Below are 23186 nucleotides of genomic sequence, written 5' to 3'. Positions count from 1 at the left end.
AATGCAGAAGGAAAGGTGGAGAAATACAAAGCTCGGTTGGTAGAAAAAGTTATTGCCAGGTGCCAGGAATTGATTTTGGTGATATTTTTTCTCCTGTTGCTAAGGTAGCTTCTATTAGATTACTTTTATCTGTTGTTGTTGCTTTTGATTTTGAGGTAGAACAGATGGATGTGAAGACAACATTTCTTCACAAGGATCCAGAAAAGGAGATCTACATGAAGCAACCTGAAGGCTTTGCGGTGACGGGTAAGAAAGAACTGGTATGCAAGTTAAAGAAGTCTTTGTATGGGTTAAAACAGTCACAAAGGATGCGTATTAGAAATTTGATACATTTATACGAGGAGTTGGCTTCACCAGAAGCAAAGAAGATCGATGTGTGTATTTTAAATTAATTTGTGACCATGTTATTTATTTGGTCTTGTATGTGGATGATATGTTGCTAGTTGGAAATGACAAAGAAATTATCCAAGATTTGAAGACCCAATTATCCTCCAAATTCGACATGAAAGATCTTTGTGCTGCAAACTATATTTTGGGCATGGAAATTAAAAGAGATTGGGCAAAGAGGAAGCTATGGTTAAACCAGAGGAAGTATGTCGAGACAATACTGCATAGGTTTAATATGCAGGAAGTAAACCGATGAAGGTTCCTATTCCTATAGGTGTAAAGTTATCTTCTAAACAGTGTCCCAAGACACAAGAAGAGGAAGAGGACATGTCCTGTGTTCCATATGCAAGTACAGTTGGTAGCTTGATGTATGTGATGGTCTATACTAGACCAGACATTACACATGCAGTGGGATTATTGAGCAGGTTTATGTCAAAACCAGGGAAGGAGCATTGGACAACAGTGAAGCGGGTTTTCAAGTATTTGCATGGCACTAGTGATTATGGTTTGTGCTACCAAGGAAGACCAGGATTGGATAGAGTGTTGGATATTCATGGCTTTGTTGATGCAGACTGGGCTGGAGATTTGGATCAGAGAAGATCTACAAGTGGGTATGTGTTTAACCTATTTGGAGGTGCAGTCAGTTGGATGGGTAAGAAACAATCTGTAGTGGCACTATCAACTACAGAGGCAGAATACATGGCAACCACTCATGCAAGCAAGGAAAAAGTTTAGTTGCAGAGATTGTGTTCAAGTATGGGGTTAGTACAGGGAGCTATAGGGATAGACTGTGACAACTAAAGTGCAATTTTATTGGAAAAGAACCTTGCTTATCATTCAAAGACAAAGCACATTGATGTTCAGTATCACTTTGTGAGGGATATGATAGAAAACCAAAAGGTGTTGTTGGTAAAGGTGGACACTTTGAAGAATACTACAGATGCGTTGACAAAATCTATGAGCTCTGAGAAGTTCTCTTGGTGTAGAGAAACAATGTGAATTATAGGGTTGGATAAATGACTAAGCTCTCTTGTGGCCCCCTGTGGAAGGAAAACAAAAAGTGGGAGAATGTTGTGTTGTGTTATATTCTTTCCACGATAGCCTCCCTAGTTAACCAGGGGGTTAGAGGGGGGGAGAAACCCCCCCTTCATTGCACAACGGGGGGGTCACAGTGTTGGAAATAATACTGAGAGGGGGGGTGAATCAGTATTATCAAGTCAATAATATTTCATTTCCATAACCAGATTTATATACGCTACTTCAGTTAATGAAACTTGCGTGTATACACAACTGTATTTAAGGCAACTAGCATATACCCTGCAAACTTATAACTTAGTTAATTCATCATATGTTGATCTTTAATCTATGCATCATAACCATATAAACAGTGACCAATTGCAGTAAAAATAGAATAGACAATCACACACATGAACATAAGATATAAGGTGGAAACCCAATGTGGGTGAAAACCACCTGTTGCAATCGTCTCTATCTTCTTTTAATAAGAAACTTATTTTTACAATTTTTGTACTAGTGCAGTCTTATACCAGTACGTAGGCTTCTACCTACAGAAGGCTACAACCTTCTCTCATTCTCCAGCTTCTCCTGGAAGGGAGCTACAACCCCCTAGCTCTTGTACTAGCTGATGTGTTTACTAGTATGTAGGTGCTGGCCTACAGAAGGCTACAACCTTCTCTTTTCTTCCAGGGACCACGTTTCATAAATTTTCAGATTGGATCCATCAATAACATCAATCAAACATCAAATATATCTGCATCAACCAATCTCCTTTGCACCAACCAAAACTAAATCAATCAATCACTTCTCATAATGCTGTAACCAGAATACAGTAACAGTAACCAGAACCCAAGCCAGAACCCAGAACACTGCAACAGCAAACAGAAGTAGCTAAAGCATATTTTATGAGGTATACGCTACTTCAATGTGTCAAACCTGCGTACATACGCTGTTTTCTCAAGGCGAACCTGCGTATAGATCTGCAAATCAAATTTAAGATGTATACGCTGTTTTGATATGCAGAACCAGCGTGTATACGCGCCTTTGCTAAAGTGAACCTGTGTACAGATCTGTAAATGATGATTTAAAATTTACAACAATTCTAGACATCAATTATACCCAGATCATCATATTTACAAATTACAACATGCACCAGTTATTCAGATAAAAGATCACAAACCACACAAAGATACTTCTCTTCAAGCCTTAAGATCTTGACCTATCATTAGATCTTATCCTTCATCAAGCGCTAAGGTTCATCCTTGATTCAGATCCAGCTATGCACCATAACCCAATAACCTGTATTCTGGATCTTGCTCTTCATCAGATATTCAATCAGTGAGTATGATTGCCTAATGATCTTCTCCTCCTTTTATAGTCTTAGGCCTTACTCAATACCATGGACCAAAACCACTTAGAACCAATACCTTGGACCAAATACTTGGGGTCAACACTTCAAACAAGATACCTTGGACCAATACCATGGATCAAAATACCATGGACCAAAACTAAGTTTTCCAACATGTACACGCCTTTCCTTCCGTGAAAGTGCGTGTGTACGCGATATGCGCCTTTTGGTCTGTGAACACGCATGTACACGTAGCTTGGTTAATGAGGAACCTACGTATACCTCTCTTTCTTCATTCTGAGAGTTTGAATTGTGATCTGTCATCTGAGTGAGTTGCTATCAAGGACAACACCTGTGTCATAGTGCCAAAACTGTGTCATAATGCGAACAATCTCCCCCTTTGGACTTGATGGCAACCCGAAGTCACTCTCCCCCTTTGTCATCAAGGGCAAAAGGTTATGCTCCCCCTATGTACATGTTGAATTCTCGGATATGATGAAGTGTACTAATTGAGCTCCATGCTCGAGTCCATGCTCCCCCTGAATATAAGAAAGGTCTGCAAAAAGATGTTCTAAAAGAAGAACATGACTCTATACATACATCATAAATGACCTTCCTATCACCAGAGACTTATACATCCATCTCCCAACCAAGTGGGGATATACCAAGTTTGACTCATCCACCCAACCAAGTGGGGATATACCAATTGATTATACATGTTAAAACACGAACATTACATCCCATGCATAGTGGGGAAACAAAATAGGTCGTTTCATGACCTTGAGATTAAAAGATATACATGACATAGAAACCAAATATCTGAAACAAGACCATGATAGTTATCAACAACTATCATCAGTAGCATCTGTCAATCACCATCCAGACCACCAACCATGATCTCCCCTTGAACCTGTTCCACCTGAATAAAAAACAACTGTGAATTTGTACCAAGATCTTCTAAGATAATGCCAACATTACATTATTAGAAGTATATGCTCCCCCTGAACTTGTGCCAGATGATCATTGTCAAACTCATATTAGACTCCTTTCACCCTGAGTCTGGCCCACTGTTTTTTTTCTTCAAACCAACATATACGTGACTGTATCCACAGAAACTGACGTATGTACGCGGATACGCTTCATGAAACTTGTGTATAACCACTTTTCTCTAAAACAGATAAGTTTCAACAGCAGGATGATGCATCAACTACTCCCAGCTTCTGTTTGAGATATTCAAATGTCTCTCTGGGCAGTGGTTTGGTGAATATATTAGCAACCTGTTCTTTGGAGGGAACATACTCCAATTTGACCTTTTGTTCAAGCACTTGTTCACGTAGAAACAATATTTGATGGGTATGTGCTTGGTCTTGGAATGCATTACTGGATTCTTTGAAATACCGATTGCACTTGTATTATCACATAGAATGGAGATGGGTGGAGTACATGTGATCTGAATGTCTTGCAATTTTTTCATCATCCAAAGGAGCTGCGTGCAGCAAGATGCAGCAGCCACATATTCTGCTTCAGCTGTAGATAATGCAATTGAAATTTGTTTCTTGCTGAACCAAGACACTAATCTGGAACCCATATAGAATGCACCACCACTAGTTCTTTTTCTGTCATCAACGCTTCCTGCCCAATCTACATCTGTATATGCATGAAGTGTAAGATCTGTATCTCTAGGATACCATAAACCAAAATTTTGTGTTCCTTGAAGATATTTGAAAATCCTTTTGACTGCATGAAGGTGTGATTCCTTTGGATTGGCTTGAAATCTTCCAACTATTCCCACTGCATGCATGATGTTTGGTCGGGTACCTGTTAGATAAAGTAGACTATAAATCATGGATTTGTAGGTTGGTTGATGTACTTCTGCTGATTCATCATTTGAGCTGAGACTGCATCCTGTTACCATAGGGGTACATACTGGTTTATAATCTTCCATGCCATATTTTTTCAAGATCTGCTTGAGATACTTGGTTTGTGACAGAAAAATACCATCTTTCTTTTGTTGAACTTGTAGACCAAGAAAATATGTGAGCTCACCAAGCAAGGACATTTCAAATTCTTGCTGCATTACGAAAGCAAAGTTTTGACTCATGGCTTATTCATTTCTACCAAAAATGATATCATCAACATACACAACAAGTATTAGCAATTTATTATTGTCAATCTTTGTATATAGATTGCTATCAGCTGATCCTTTTGAAAAACCTTGTTGATGGAGATATTTGTCAAGATGGTAATACCAGGCCCTTGGAGCTTGTTTTAGACCATAGAGAGCCTTTCTGAGTCTGCATACAAGTTTTGGATCATTTCCAAGGATGAATCCGTCTGGTTGCTCAATATATACTTCTTCTTCTAAGTCCCCATTAAGAAAGGCAGATTTTACATCCATTTGGTATACTTTGAATTTCTGAAAACTAGAAAGAGCAAGGAACATTCTTATGGCTTCAAGTCTAGCAATAGGTGCAAAAGTTTCTTCAAAATCTATACCTTCTTGTTGAGCATATCCTTTACAAACAAGTCTGGCCTTGTTTCTAATAACTTCACCATTTTCATTCAGCTTGTTTTTGAATATCCATTTGGTTCCTATGATATTCTTATCATGAGGTCTAGGAACTAATTCCCAAGTATTATTCTTTTCAATTTGCTCAAGTTCTTCATTCATGGCCTTGACCCAACATTCATATTTGCATGCTTCATTTATATTTTGAGGTTCGATGGAGGAAAGCAATGCTAGATAGCTTGAAGCTTTTGTGATAATGCTTCTTGTCTGCACACTTGCCTCTTTCTGTCCCAAAATTTGAGTCTCTGGATGATTTTTCTGAACATACCTGGATGGAGTCTTTTCTTCTGCCGTTATCTGTTCTTCTGGTGCTTCATTGGTTTCTTCTTCAGAATTAGTTTGATTTGATGTGGAAGGATAATCCTCATCTTCTCCACAATCTTCGATTTTTACCTGCTTTGGATTTTTGCATGCTTCATCAACCACAACATCAATACTTTCAATAATTTTCCCAAGTCTTTTATTATAACACTTATATCCTTTACTTCGGGAAGAGTAACCAAGGAGAATTCCTTCATCTACTCTGGGTTCGAACTTGCCAAGTTTTTCATCAGTCCTTTTGATGTAACATTTGCTTCCAAAAAATTTGAAGTATTTTATGGTAGGAGTCTTACCATACCAAAGTTCATGTGGAGTTTGAGTGCTGTTTACCTGAACATTTGCTTTGTTGAGAATAGTGACGGTAGCGAATGCAACTTCACCCTAGAAGGTTGCAGGAGTTCCAGACTCATCTAGCATAGCCCGAGCCATTTGTTGAACAGTTTTGTTCATCCTTTCTACTACTCCATTTTGCTGAGGAGTCCTTGTAGTGGAGAATTTCCTTTTTATTCCATGTTCTTCACAAAAGTCAAAAAATTCATCTGAGGTAAATTCCCCTCCTCGATCAGACCTGAGGCAGTTGATTTTGCAATCTGATTAATTCTCAACCAATGCTTTGAAGGCTTTGAATTTTTCAAAAGCTTCATCTTTATGCTTTAGAAGTCCTATCCAACACATTCTGGAAAAATCATTAATGAACAATATAAAGTATTCTTCTCCATGAGGTGACTTTTTTCTTGATGTTCCACATAAATCAGTATGAACAAGTTCAAGAGGCTTACTAGCTGATCCTTCCTTTTCAGGGAATTGCGACCTAGTTTGCTTACCAAATTGACATGATTTGCATATTGTATTTTCTGGAATGCTGATATCAGGAAGATCACGAACGACCTGGAATTTTCTTGCTTTTCTTATTTGAGAGAAGCTTAGATGCCCCAATCTTCTGTGCCAAAACCAATGTTCATCATTTTTTCTTAGATAGCATTGTTGTTTTCCTCCCTTGAGTATGTATAAGTTGTTTGGAGTTCTTATACCTTTGATCACGGTTTCTCCTGTATCAAGCTCACAAACAACACATCCATTTGATCGAAATACAACTTCATTTCCTTGATCACACATTTGACTGACACTCAACAGGTTATGCTTTAGACCATCAACATACATAACATTCCCAGCTTTAACTTTTTCTTTTAAAAGAACCGAACCTTTACCTTTTATGACAGCAGGAGTGTCATTTCCAAATGAGACCTTCTTTTCCTTTTGTAAGGCATTATATGACATGAGTTTTTCTTTATCACCTGTCATGTGTTTCGAGCATCCATTGTCGATGTACCACTGATTTTCTTGTCCTTCTGCATACAGAGCTATACCACATCTTTCTGTTTGCGGTTCTTTCTTTCTCCATATTTTGGGATTTAATGAAGTTTTCTCCTTCTAAGATGTTTGCCGAAATTTATTCCTGCATTTAGATTCTTTGTGACTAAAGTTGTTGCAGATAGAGCATTCTATTTCATTTTCAAGAAGATAAAAGTTATTGTAGGTCTGCTTTATGATCCCCATCACATTACTTTGGTTTCGTGCTTCTCTAGTCATGATGGTCTTGTAAGCAACACATTGAGCAGCTTTGTGTCCAAAGTTATGACATGAAAAACATTGGCCATTGAAGGAGTTCATGCGATTATCAAATCTACTGACCTAGTGATTGTAGTTGCTATTCATTCTTGAAATAGATTCAGTATGATTTACCTGAGGTTGGTTGTAGCCTCTATTTATCCTTGAAGTAAATTGAGCCCAATTTACCTGGTGATCTTCTTTATGCCTTTGTTGTCGATTGTCAAACTGTTCACTGCTCTTTGCTGCATCAAGATAGCTTTTAGTGGAGGTTGACAGCTTCTGTGCTTGGGATGCTTCTTCAGTATATCTAAGACCTGTCTTTATCAGAGGAGAATGCTGCACATTGATAATTTCATTTAGGGTTTCTGATCCTTCAGAAAATCTAATATTGAGAGCTTTTCTTTTCTCAATATCCTTTCTTAGACCCACAATTTCACATTCTAGTTTTTCATTGTGTTTTTCTCTTTCAGCAAGTTGGAATGTCAGAGTATCTATAATCATATTCTTTTTTTCTAAACAAATTTTGAGTTTAGAGATTTCTTCATAAAGGTCATCTTCATCTAAAACATCCAAGAAATCATCATCTTCAAAAGCCATCAGAAGTCTATAGTCATTACTATTTTCATCTTCATCACTATTTGATAAACCATCGCTATCTTCATGCATATAGTAGCTCTTCTTACTTACACTTTGTTTTCTATTCCATTTTGCTGATTCCTTACCTTTATCAAGCTTATCTTTATGAGGAAATTTGGCCACATAATGACCGACTCTTCCACAAGCAAAACATTTGAAAGGTAGTTTACCTTTGAATCTTCCAGAACCCCGTTGAAGGTTCTTGACAAAGTTTGCTTCTTCCTCTCCTTCTGAAATATTTCCTGATTCATTGAGTTCTTCTCTTCCTGAAGCTTTGTGTTATCACTCAAGAAAAAATATTTTAAATTTTGAACATCAATTTTTTAAATTTGTCAAAGGGTTGGTGTCAGTTTTGGGTCTAGTCTTTTCATCTTGTTTTAGAGTCTTGTTAGTATGTCAAATGGGGTCAATTCTCTATTTTAGTCTATCATTGGTCTCATATCTCACATGAATATCATATGTCGAAACTCATTTCAAAGTTCTTATGCGTAGAAACCTTGTCTAGGTAATTTCGTAGCGCAAAACCCAGATTTTGAATTGGTTGCACTACGAAATGGGAGATTCATTATGATCCATAGCAAATCTCACCCAGTTGTCATATTTATCAGAATCCGCTGTGTTTTAGGTCATTAGGTGTCTTGGTACCGGCACATGTTTGCAGTTGTTACTGAGAAGGAGACAAAGGGTGATCAAATGAGGTTGAAGTGTCTTCTATTAATAGCTGTTCGGGTATTGTGGGTGACAAATTGACTCTTTTGACTCAAAACAAAATATTTTTCTTTTCTTACAAATAGTCCAAATGGGACTTTGACTCATGACAAATTTTCTTTTGACTCAATAAACCTTAGAAGCATGAAGAACATGCTTTGGATAATAATACTAATAATAATAATAATCATAATAACAATAATTTATTTTTTACTTTTCACTTCTACATGAAATACATATAAGCACAATGATAATTATGAAGACCGAACCTAGTTACAATTTCAACATTGAGAGACCTAATCAATTAAACATTAAGCATTTTTGAAGTACAAAGTAAATTGACAAAGATGGACATTCATCTGGAACAAGAAAAATTACAAGAAAAAACTAAATAGACAAGGATTGAAGAATTGGAGTAATGGGTAGTAACGTTGGGATAAAACCCAAATGATGTAAGATCAATTGAAGCCCTAGTAAATCAAAGGATATTGATATCCTTGCTTTAAATAAAATACTTAAAGTGCCTAATATAGAACATGTGCAAACTCTTGAATTGTTAGCCATACATAAGGAAAAGAAGAATGATTCAGGTGGATATTGGTGGCGACTAACCTATTCCACTTGGACCCACCAACACTGTCTCTTTCAGTTTTTCGATTTCCTTAATTGTAGCACAATTTACTATATTTAGCAGTTTTTCGGGCCTTGAACTTCCGGAGGCGTTTTGAAGCCCTAAATGGTGTTTTTAGGGAAAACAGAGAAACGAAAACTAGCTTGCCAATTTGTTTCGGGCCTTCACTATGAGATCTTCGAAATGAGGTATTATGATAGACAAACAGAGATCGTATGCCAAAGTTATGACCTCAGGAAGTTGATGTACCAATATACCCAAACGAGGCCCACAATTTTGGTGCTTCATCTCCTAGGGTTAGGTTTTTGGATGTTTAGGGTTTTCCATTGTTTCTCGATAATAAATAGGCCTTTGAGCCTCATTGTAACACAGTTCAGAGGCATGTAGCTGCCACATCTCTCTTCAGAGATAAGCTAACATCGCCCGAGCTATCTTATTTCCATTCTTAGTAAGCATAGTTCAATATTTTTCCATTAATGAAATGAAGTGATTTTCTACTGCATCTTTGTGTTTATGATTATATATATAAGTTGTTGCGTTCCTATTTAAGTTTGGACCAGTGGTATCAAAGCGGTCTGCTCTTTATTTGTTTTTCGTTGCATGTCGCCAACGAGGTCAGGGTATAAGGAATTAGGGCTTGATCTGGTTGAACCATTGTAGGATCAGCCTCGCAAAACCCGACGACCTCCCATGGCAGAAGAAAAGAAAGACAAGGGGGTAGGAGATCCTTTCAAAATGTTGCTTGAAGAAGCTCTTGAGCAACAGAGGGACGCGATGATGGATAAATTTGCCCAAATCCTTCGACGACTACCCACAGGTGATGCATCTTCATCCAACAACCACTCTGGAGGCGCCACTCCTTTTAAGGTACAAGTTAACTTCGATATTCCCATATTCGAAGGCCTGATAGATGTAGACGTCGTAGATAAATGGTTAAATCTATTGGAAGGATATTTTTCAGTTCATGACTTTTCCAATCGGGAAAAGATTACGTTTGCACTTCTCAAAGCCGCCCCACACGTCAAGGACTGGTGGGAAACCTACTGTGAACAAAAGGACGAGAGTGAACCCTCGCTGTTTTTAGCTGCACCCACTTGGAATTCTTTCCGAGACGCCATCAAGGAACAATATTACCCTATTGGGAGCTATGAAGATAAATACATAAAGTGGACCACACTATGACAGGGAAGGGACCAAGATGTGCCGGAGTTCACAAATACTTTCCATACCCTTCACATGAAGCTGGGTATCAAGGATACTGAGCGACATTTGGTGCTCAAGTACCGCGGCTGTCTACACAAGTACATCCAGGATGAGATGGAGTTCCTGGACATTTCCTCACTCGACACGACGTATCGGTACACTGTAAAGATTGAGCATAAGTTTAAACAGAAGAAGCAGGACTTTGGAGCTGCAAATCCAAAGCAAGGAAAAGGTGCCCCCAAACCACAGAACAAGGGACCAAGCCAAGGCGGGGCTACCCAGGACAACCCACTGAAGCCGCAAGCAAATAACAACACCACAAAGATGAAGAAGGACACGGGAAAATGGTGTGAGTTCCATAAGAGCTCCACTCACAATACAAGTGAGTGTCGGGCCAAGCAGTCACTGGTGGCCGAGCTGAAGGCTTCTGAATCAGACGCAGGTTCCGACTCTGAATCAGAACCCAATAAGGGGACTGACAAAGGGAAGAATATCATTGATGTGCAGCCAAGTGCCACCGTGGCCACCACAAAGATCCAGAAAATTGAGCCTGAAGATACAGAGGAGGGGGAATGCCTCTTCCAATCACAGATGTGGGTGAAGGGTTCTCCGTTGCAGTTCATTGTCGGCAGTGGGAGCCAAAAGAACCTCATTTCAGTAGAATTTGTGAAGCGGCTGAGCCTAAAGACTACAACACGTCCACAACCATACACCATTAGGTGGCTTCACCAAGGACGAGATCTTCGCGTTAGGCAGCAGTGTCGCCTTCCCTATAGCATCAAGCCCTTCACAGATGAGGTATTGTGTGAAGTTGCTCCTCTTGAATTTTTTGTTGTATTGTTAGGACAACCATACTTATGGAAGCGACATGCTGTATATGAGTCTAGACCTCGCTCTATGATTATTACTTTGGCTAATAAGTTGTACAGGATACCAGAGGTAGCCCCGCCTACTGCCATCTCTTTGATCACTGCAAAGCAATGCAGTAAGATCATTTCCCAGACCAGGAAATTCGGTTTCTTTATGATTCGCCCCTAAGGCAAGAAGAAGGTTGTGGCCACGACTTCCAGGCAGGGCTCCTCTGTATAACAATAACAGCTGGACAAGGTTGTGGAGAAGTACAGGGACATTTGTGCCTCACCCACAAGTGTACCTCTGCACTGTCAGGTCAAGCACTCCATCGATCTGACCCTAGGCGCGTCGCTGCCCAATGGATCGATATATCGACGCTTTGTTCTGGAGAACGATGAGATCAAGATGCAGATTAAAGAACTACTGCAGAAAGGGCACATCAGGCCAAGCTCATCACCCGGTGGAAGCCCAATTAAATTGGTACAGAAGAAGGATGGGACCTGGAGACTCTGTATTGACTATTGGGCACTAAACAAGATCACTATCCAGAATAGGTACCCAATCCCATGGATTAATGACCTTTTGGACCAGTTCAAGGGGTCCAAATATTTCAGCAAGATTGACTTGAAGTCAAGTTATCACCAGGTGCCTATCGAACCCTCCGATGTGTGGAAGACTACCTTCAAATCCAAGGAGGGCCTTTTCGAATGGTTGGTCATGCCATTCGGATTGACGAACGCCCCTGCAACCTTCATGAGACTGATGGACGACATCTTGCAGCCCTTCACCAATGCATTCATGGTGGTGTATCTAGATGACATCTTGATCTTCAGCTAGAGTTGGGAAGAACACCTCCACCATATTTGGCAGGTCCTTCAAACCCTTCGACAACACAAGCTGTGTGCTAACTTGGAGAAATGCACCTTTGGCCTGACCTAGGTTCAATATCTGGGGTACATCATTGATGAGGAGGGTGTACATGTGGACCCATCCAAGATACAAGTCATTCAAGATTGGCCAACCCCAACCACTCTAACAGAGCTCCACAACTTTTTGGGTCTTGCCAATTTCTACCGCAGGTTCATGTTGGGGTTCTCTCATATCGCTTGGCCTTTAAGTCAAGTCACCAAGTGCGAAGCGAAAGAAAAGTTCGTTTGGTCGGAAACCCAACAGTGAGCATTCTCCGAGTTGAAGAATCACCTCTGTTGTGCACATTACCAGACCTGCAACAACCATTTGAGATTGAGACAGATGCCTCCGACTATGCTATTGGGGCAGTTCTTACTCAACATGGGCATCTAGTGGCTTACCATAGTGAGACACTTTCAGACACAGTTCGAAAGTACCCCACTTATGACAAATAAATGTATTCCATTGTGCAGGCTTGTTGTCAATGGAAGCATTACATTTTGGGGAAGGAAACGGTCATCCACACAGACCACCAACCTTTACAGTTCATACAGACATAAGGGAAGTTGCAAAACGATCGCCATCAGAAATGGTCCACCTATCTGCAACAGTTCCATTTGAACATTAAGTATAAGAAGGGCAACATCAATAATGTCACTGATTGCCTCAGCAAACCACGAGTCATGGCGCTGATCACTGCGCTCGACTCATGTGGGCATGAGACGTCATGGTGGCTGCATGTTTACAAGAGCGATTCAGAATTCAACATCATATACCAGACACTCCTGGAAGGGAAGAAAGTTCCAAATTTTCACCTCCAGGATGCACTGTTATGCCACTTGGGAAACATATGTGTTCCTTCAAGTGAGCGTGCCAAGATGATTTGGGAGGTGCACTACAGTTGGGTTGCTAGACATTTCGGAGTAGAGAAAACAGTGACGGTATTGCAGAAGTATTTTTATTAGCCAAAACTTTGTCAGGATGTTGGGAAGTACATTAGATCCTGCACCGCTTGCGCCATTGCCAAACCAACCATCAAGAAGCAAGGCTTGTATACTCCTCTACCTACTCCTAGCTGGCCTTGGGAATCTATCTCCATGGATTATATGTCGGGCCTTCCTTCTACTAAGCACGACAATGATTGCGTTTTCATGGTCGTTGACAGATTCTCTAAGATGGCCATCATGGCGGCTTGCAAGAAGAGTATCTCAGTAGAGGCCATTGCTAAGCTCTTCTTTGAGCGAGTGTGGGTACACTTTGGGATCCCACAGTCCATTATCTCAAATTGGGACAACAGATTCCTGAGTGCATTTTGGTTAAGTCTCTGGTCGATGCTGGATACAAAACTCACTAAGTCCACGGCTTTCCATCCCCAAACTGATGGCCAAACAGAGGTTGTCAATAGAATGATCATACACATTCTGCGCATGTACAACTCGAAGCATCCACACACATGGGATGAAAGTCTCCCCTATGTCCAACACAACTACAACAGAGCTCTCCACAGCTCAACATGCCACAACCCCTTTCAGGTAGGGCTGGGATTTCAGCCATTATGCCCCATTGATGTGGTCATACCATTTACAGCCACTCAGGTAGATTCGGCTCACGTGCAGTCCGAAGTTGAAAGGGCTAACAACTTCATTGAGCACATTCAACACATTCGCCAACAGGTCCATGATATATTGGACAGGTCTAATGATAAGTACAAGCAGCGCCATGATCAACATCGAGTGTCGCACAAGTTCCAGGTGGGCGACAAAGTCTGGCTTCATTTGCAAAAATAGTGTCTTGCTGGGCCCCATCGCAAGCTTCACTCGCTCCGATATGGACCATACACCATCACCAAGGCTGTCGGTGACAATGCCTTCGAGCTTAGCATCTCATCGTTCCTTGGTCTACACCCAGTGTTTAATGTAGATCGCCTTTGGCCATACTTCCCACCATTGTTGGACACATCTGACATTGCAGAACAACTCACACCAACAGAGCTAAACCCAGACTACATGGAACATGCCACCACTGATCAGATCATGGACACACAGATCAAGAGCACTTGCTAGCAGAAGATCCAACTATATCGGGTTGTCAAAGCTAGCCAACTCCTTCACCAAGGCAAGTGGCTCACCAAGGACCAAGTTCAACATAAGTTTCCTTATCTCATGGAGGCACTCAATGCAATGGGGACCACTGCTTCCTAAGGGGGTAGGAATGATCCAGGTGGATATTTGTGGTGACCTGCCTATTCCACTTGGACCCCCAACACTGTCTCTTTCAATTTTTCGGTTTCCTTAATTGTAGCACAATTTACTATTTTTGGCAGTTTTTCGGGTCCTGAACTTTTGGAGCCGTTTTGAGGCCCTAAACGACGTTTTTAAGGAAAACGAAGAGACTAGAAACATCCCAAGCTAGCTTGTGAGTTTGTTTTCGGCCTTCTCTTCGAAATTTTCGAAATGAGGTATTATGATAGCCAAACGAAGATCGTATGCGAAAGTTACGACCCTAGGAATTTGATGTACCAATTTACCCAAACGGGGCCCACAGTTTGGCGCTTCATCTCCTAGGGTTAGGTTTTTGGATGTTTAGGGTTTTCCATTGTTTCTCAATAATAAATAGGCTTTTGAGCCTCATTATAACACAGTTCAGAGGCATGTAACCGCCACATCTATCCTTAGAGATAAGCTAACATAGCCCGAGCTATCTTATTTCCATTCTGTTTGTAAGCATAGTTCATTATTTTTCCATTAATGAAATGAAGTGTTTTCTCTGCCGCATCTCTGTGTTTATGATTATATCTGTAAGGTGTTGCGTTCTTGTTCAAGTTTAGATCAAGGAATGAATAAAACATGATTAATTTAAATAAAGAATAGGAGAACTATGAGAAGAAGATTGAAGTATTGAATAAAGAAAGGAAAAAACATGTCAATTAAGCCATTGCATCAACTCCAAGTGACTCCATCAAATCCATCACTTTCAATAGTGCCAGGATCTTCAACAAATCCATTTGAAGACTTGGCAACAACTTCTTCAAATTTGAGTTCGAGGGAAGTAGAATTAGAGAATATAAAAAATAATTCTTATTGCAAGGGATGATGAATTTCACATCTTGAAGGATGATATTCTAGAAAAATATGGAACTATCAAAGCCTATCAAGAGCACAAAGAAAAATTATAGCAAGAAGTAAACCAACTAAAAAATAGATTAGTAGGAAAGACTTGTGTGATAGGACCAAGAAATTTTTTTGTGGTATCAAATAATGTTTGAAATTACAAAATTATGGAATTCGTTTTATTAATTGGAGATGAATCTACATTAGCCTATCAGAAAAACCAAGCCATTCAACAAGTTTGAATGAATTGGGTGATAAGCCTCATATGACCAACATAATAATAAGATTTATTAATGCTCAAAATTCACATGAATTGAATGAATTGGGAGTTATAGATAAAACATAATTAATTATGGACACAAATAAGGTCCTAACTAAGAAAAATATCACCCAACAAGTTTAGAATAAATGTAACACAATGAGAAGAAATGTGGAATATGTTTTGAACAAGTTCAACAATTTGTTGGAAATGGGGTTACCCACTTGTTGGACTAAAAATGGAACTTTGATTTCACAAGAAGCATATAGAGAGTTTCTTTTGAAAGATATAAATAAAATTGACAAATTTTTAGACATGTTAAGCACATTAAAGGGAAAAACTATTGTAGATGAGTTAATTGATGATTTCAACCTCTTATGGAAACTCACAAAATTATTTACTATGAAAAATATATAAAATCTCATATAGCCTATAGGAAAATGGCTACATTCAATTATCTTGCTCGATTTTCTTGATAAGAGATTCATCACAACAACTTGAAGATGAGGATGCATGATATGTGACATCCTTCTAGCCTTTTTCTTCAACACTTATTTTTGTAATTATGGTCCTATAAATTTGCAGATGCATTTAATAGTTGTTAACATTCTTTTTTTGTATAAAAGAAATTGAGAACTCGATACCAAGGGGTCAAGAGTTTTTGTATTGACTCAATATTATAATAAAGGAAGATAAACTTTTATCTATTGGCTAGATCGAACCTTTCTTTTTATGATTATATGTTTATGCTTTGTTATGTTTTCTTCTCAAATTGACAAATACTTTTTGGCTATATGCTTGTTCCAAAATTGTAAACATTTAACATGAAGAGTGATATACAAGTGATATTTGAGTGCCACTATCCCTATCATATGGGTTTACAATAATGATAAGATTGATGTGATTCTATAAATTTTTCTTTTTGTCTCTAACACTACTCCCTTTTCTGTCTGTCCTTAAGATTATTTAACAAGTAATCAAAATTAGATCACATCAAATGCTTGAGTGTATTGATGCCTTCACATATTTCCCTTACCATGGACATTTCAAGGAACAACATGAATAATTTGAAATTGTTTCCAAGCACAACTCCTACACAATACATGAGCTGATGCCTATGTCCAGGAGTGATAAATGATAAATCAAAGCTAGTGACCCACTTTAGTGGAGGATTGATTGTCCAATGGTATTGCATAATATACTACTCGACTCCAAAGCTTTCAAGGAAGGTCATATCAACATGTAAATGAAGGTCCCATTTTGCAAACACTGCAAGAACAAATGACACTTGAAGGAGGAATGTTAGAAGTTGCATCTAGAAATGGGTGTAGTCTAACTTTTCTATGTTTTGGGCTTTTTTTAGCCATAATTTAATGATGCAATGATTTATGAGATTGTAATTTTCTTTGTTTAGATTGCATTATTGAATGCGTAAATGGATTCAATCTCCTTAAAAACCTAGGGGCACTCAAATCATTCAAATTACACAAATCAAACTTGCAATTCCATTAAATCTCCATTGGAATTTGGGAAAATTAATTAGAAAACATGCTTGGAAAAGGGCCAAACCTAAAATATTTGGACTATGCTTTAGAAAAGTGGTTGAAGGTCACACACATAGAGAGGAAAGAAATACTCATACACAAATACAACATTGTAGATATTTTCTTGATGTTTATCATCCATCTTATTCACTCAAAGTGAAAGTGATTGTTTTCTATAAGAATCCATATCAAGAACAATTAGTCATAGCAATGTTTGAATTAATAACTAATGATATATAGTCTCTAAAACAATAGTCAAGAAGAACAATTTTCATTCAATGCATTTATTATGAACCCTACTTGTTGGGTTGGATTTGTAAGAATACGTAGATGCACATTCAACAGAAGTGCAAAGTCAAGTTCATTATCTCTATAAAGTACATAGATGAGGTGGAGTTAAATTTTGTTCCCTTGGATGTTTTCAATGTGATCATTTTCCTTTTCAAACTGTGTTTGTGGGTTTCACATGATGCTTGAATAAGGTGCAAGAATTGGATTTAGGTTGAATGAAGGATAAAAGTGACTTCACATAAAGGTCCAACATTAACAATGTTATCAAATTAACGAGAATTGTAATCTCAAAAAGAGAACTCTAGCCCAAAATACCCCTATATTTGCACAAAAAACATGAAAAAACACCCTGAAAGTGAAAAGTGGTGTTTTTGCATCACCCCTTTTTTTAGGGTTAAAATTCCAACATTTTTCAGCCATACATTAAAAACAAAAATCATGATCATTGAAAGGTTTAAAATTCCAACAATTTTCAACCATGGCATTAAAGATCAAATAACATGATTATGAAAAACCTTGAGTTTCTAGAATTTGTCAACCATAAAATTAAAACCAAATATCATGAGTACAAAAAACCCTTAAAATTTCATCTTTTTCAAACATGATATTATAAACCAAATATCATGACTAAAAAAATCCTTAAAAATTAACACCTAAATCAATGAGTAATTATCCTAGAAATAATTTTTTTTTTTAAATGCCAAAATTATAGCTTTTTTGAGAACTTAACCAAAGACAACTTGACCCATTTTCAATGGAGCACTAAAATTACAATATTTTTTTAACTATGGCTTATAAAATCATTATTAATGTACAAAAAAATCATTAAAAACACCCTTTAAAAAGAAAAAGATGTAGAGGTTGTGATGCAATTTTTTTTTTTTTTTTTTTTAAATTAAAATAAAAATTTACAAATTTAATGTATTTTTAATTGAAACAAATTAAGAAATTAAAAAATGGCTTTTCCAAATAAAAGAAATAAAAAATCAATAAATAATTATTAAAACAAATAATTGAAAGTAATTTTAAAAACATATTTAAACACAATTAAAAAAACAAAGAAGGCAAAGAATTTTTAAAAAATATTAAAAAATCTATATAAAAAATATTAAATCAAATAAAGTCTTAAAATATACGTATATTAAAAAAACAAGAATATATATATATATATATATATATATATTTTTTTTTTTTTTCCCTGGAAAAATAAAAAATATTTCATTGATGATCAGTTTTTACATGAGAGTCTGTTATTTACATGATATTTCAGTTGCTTCTTTTTTGCACTACCACGCAGGGTATGCTATCGGTGTACTATCAGTATGCTGTTCTTTCCTTCTAATATTTTAACAAAAATTTACAAAAAATAACAGTATGTGTCTGTAGAGCTGTAGTCAAAAAATATAAAGATGCTAGAGTGCTGCATGCTGATCCAGGGTTGGATACCCTGGATCTATATATGGCCGATGATAAAATGTATGCTCCTGCTGATTGTTGGTCTCCGTGATCTCCCATATGCCCCTGTCCATCAACGCTGCCTCCTTGGAAAGTTTGTCGGCACCCTTATTATGTTCCCTGTAGATATGAGAGATGGAAATATGATTAAATGCTGATTTGAGATCAAGTGCATCATGTAGAATAGTGCTGAGTGAGTGCATGTGACAAGTAGCAGTGCCATTAATCCAATTAATGATGATCTGTGAGTCCCCAAATATGTTGATGCTAGTGCAATGATGCCTCAGAGCAAAGTGAAGTAGATGGCGAAGGGTGATGAGCTCAGCGAAGTTGTTTGTGCCGGCTCCTAATCCTGCTTTAATTCTGTAGTGATGGTTTTCATTTATGTGGAGGATGAATCCTCCTCCACTGCTTTGTGAGTTAGCAGCACCATCGAAGAATGCCCATGGCACGTTGGTGTCGATGGGAGGAGGCGGGGCAGGTTGGCGGGCTTTTGGAGGGGGAGGGTCAGTTTTATATATATATATATATATATATATATATATATATATATATATTTGAAATTTAAAAAAGAAGAGAGAATATATATATATATATATATGTGTGTGTGTGTGTGTGTGTGTGTGTGTGTGTGTGTGTGTGTGTGTGCTTTGGGTGGAGATAACAATATCTGACATCACCACTCTTCCCGGAAAGTTGACCTTGTGAGTGGAGGAGCAATGCCCGACATCGCCTTCCCCATGCATGCCTAGTAGCCAACCACTTGGTCTCAGTAAATGCCAAAAAGCCAACCTCATAGGCCGGTGGGCAAGGGCAATGCCAAACATTGCCCCCTCCACCTTATATTATTTTTAAGCTTTATTTCTAATTAATTTTATTAAGTTATATTAAAAATGTTTTAATTTTTTAATTTTTAGTATTTAAATTATTATTATTATTATTTTTAATTTTTATTTAGAAATTTGTTTTATAAGTTTTAGAAATTATTTTTATTTTATTGTTTTTAATTTCAAGTTTCAAATTTTTAATTTTTAACTTAAAAGTTTTATTTTGTGTTTTTTTGAAAATATATTAATAATTTAAGAAAATTATTTCAATTTTATTTGTTTTATTATTTATTATATTCTTTAAATGTTTCGTTAGTTTTATTTTTTATTATTTTTAATTTTTTGTTTTTCATGATAATTTTATTTTTTATTTTGTTAGGTAATGTGAGTCCAGAGATAACTAGTATACCTAATATGTAGCTTGAGTATCTATGACCTAGTGGCATCTAAGTAGTTAAATTCACCCGAAAATCATTCCCGGCCACACAAGTCTTTAGCATGGCTAGATTTTTGTACACAAGGTTTCAAACTGGTGACCTCTTCACCACAAAGTGCCTTAACAAAACACCCTATCACTAACTATTCTACACCCGTGACCAAATAATTTTTGAATTTTTAAAGATGTTTTATTTTTTATTTTTATTTTTATTAAAATTTTGTATTTTAGTGTTTTTTCCTTTTTCTTCTTCAAAAGAAAGAGTTTTCTCTTAGTTATATATATATTTTTTATCTGCATTTTTAAATATATTTTAAAATAGAAAGACAATTTTTTTCACTTTTTATTTGTTAATTTGATTTCCTTCTTTTAAAAAAATCCCAATTGCAATTTTTTATAATCTAAATTATTAAAAAATAAAATTAATAATTAAATTTTTTATATGTAATGTCACTTTTAGATTTGATTTTATGTTATTTTATTTTATGGCATCAATGGTTAAGGTTGTAATGTAAATTAATTGGTAATTCCAAATTCAAAGATAAATTAAAAGTTAGACAACTTTGAAAAACACTTAAAAAACAAGCATTCAAATAAAAAAAGTAGAAAGGTGGACAAACTTTAGGTGTTAAGTTTTAGGTTTTTTTGTAGTCATGATATTTGATTTTTAATGTTATGGTTGAAAAATATTTGAATTTTAATCTTCAAAAAATGGTGATGTTGCATCACAACTTTTGCATTTTTACGTGTTTTTCATGTTTTTCATAATCAAAATATTTGGTCTTTAATGCCATGTTTGAAAAATGTTTGAATTTTAACCCTGAAAAAAAAGGAGGTGATGTTGTATCACAATTTTTTCATTTTAGCGTGGTTTTTATGTCTTTCATAATCATAATATTTGGTTTTTAATGCCATAGTTAAAAGATGTTGGAATTTTAGCTTTGAAATGAAAAAAGGTGATGTTGCATCGCCACTTTCCAAAATCAGCATGAAAATCATGATTTGATGCAACCTCCAAAAAAATGAAAATGAGAACTCGGTAAAGTTCTCATTAAGTTGGTAACAATGTTCATTGGTCTTCATAGTAGAGGCTTAGAGATTGATCAAGGCCTAGATAAATTTCATAATGCTTGTTCTTCAACACTAGAAGAAGAGAAGATTGGTAGAAAATGAGAAGATAAAGAGGTAGATTGAAAGTTGTTGGATACATGTCATATTTTCCCTCGTTCTTCTCCATGCGTATTAGCCATCGTATTGGTTCCTAAAAGGGATGACATGTAGAGAATGTGCATGAGAATTAGTATCCATTTTTGCCTGTAGAGGATCTCTTAGATCAATGACTTCGACTAAAGTTCTTCAATAATATTTACTTGAAGTTGGTTACCACAAGATTCATATCAAGGAGGAAGACTCTTGGAATAAGTCTTTATGACACAACAAGGTTTGTTTGAATGGTTGTTGGTGTCTATTATTCTTACTAATGCCCCTATGACTTTCATGAGGATGATGATTAAGGTTTGGTGATTTTATCTAAAATTTTTGGTGGTCATCTATTTGGATGACATCTTGGTGTTAAAAAAAGAAAATGCTTTTACCATTTAAATCAAGTATTTGTAGCTTTGCACAAAAATACATTGTTGGTTAGCTTGAAATATGTAGTGGTAGCTAGTCTATCATTAATTTTTCATCAACCTAGAAGGTTTGAGCATTTTTCTAAGGTTACGATAATGATCAATTATCCACCCTCAAAATCTTGCATAACTTGTAAAGTTTCACAAGAATTTCAAATTACCTACATAAGTTCATTGTACATTTCTCCAATATTGTACACCTCTCAACTCATTGAATAAAAAAAAATGTCTTGTTCATGGGCCCGGTGGTTATGCGACATACAACTTTTGAAGATGTCAAGAATAATGTAGTTAGTGCCCTTGTTCTCCCATTGTTAATATTAAAATAACCTTTGAGATTGAAGTGGGTGTTTTCATACATGCCATGGGAATAGTTGATGCAAAACAAATTTAATTTACACACGCCACTTTGTAACCTTTTCTAGGGCAGAGTTGGATTATTTTATTTATGACCACAATATGTATGCTTTGGTACACATAGTCAAGCACTTACGACACTATTTTATTATCAAAGAAACAACAAAGCATAATCACCACAAATCTTTCAAATTCTTCAAAACATGTAGTAAGTTTTAAAATGCTTGACATTTGAAATGGATGTCTTATTTTTAACACATTAACATTGTGATTAAATATCACAAGGGAACCACCAACGAAATAGTGGATTTGTTTTATGATATGAACACTACCAACAATATAAAATAACTCACATAGAAGTAAAGGAGTAAAAAATAGTACACAAGTATGATTGTAATAAATGTACACATGTTAAACCATGGGAAAAGTGGTCAAGTTTGGCCACATCTTTAATAAAATTCAATAAAGTGGGTAAGTGATCAATTTAGTTGAAGTCACCCAAAAGAGATAAGAATAAAATACAAAGTACGAAAGTACAATATAATACATGTTAACATGTTTGGTTGACTAAGTGTCCTTAATTCCTCTTTGTTGAGAGGAAACCATCACCAATTTCTATTGAAGATGGTAAAGTGTTGCTCAAATGTTGACCAAGACAATTACTTGGGTTGAGTGGTAAGAGTAACTTAGCAATCCACCAAGTAAGTGGTAATTTGAAAACACTTAGAGGATATGGTGTAGAGATCAAGAAGTGTATCTTCAATATGGGAGGTTGAAAATATAGGATTGTGGCCTTCATATGTGTGATTGGAACAAAGTCCCTCAAGTGAGATGACTCATACAACTTCAATTTGTTGACATTTTCCACATCACGTATGCTAAATTGATGTATGAGGTCCATCTTGAAGGCATTGGGGCTCATTTGTTGGATGGTTGTGTAAGGACAATACCTAAGGGGTTTGAGCTAGTACCCTGGTTAATGTTTAAAGTGTTGCTTATCCAAATGCAAGAAAACTCGGTCACCAACTTGAAAATGTGGTGCAATTAAATTTCAATCGTTAAGTGAATTTTTCTTGGCTTGTGT

The sequence above is a fragment of the Pinus tabuliformis genome, chromosome 5_1 (genome assembly GCF_031772625.1).
Source record: "Pinus tabuliformis cultivar Carrire ecotype Pingquan chromosome 5_1, CPIR1, whole genome shotgun sequence".
Classification (NCBI taxonomy): Eukaryota; Viridiplantae; Streptophyta; class Pinopsida; order Pinales; family Pinaceae; genus Pinus; species Pinus tabuliformis.
This window is presented reverse-complemented; position numbering follows the sequence as displayed.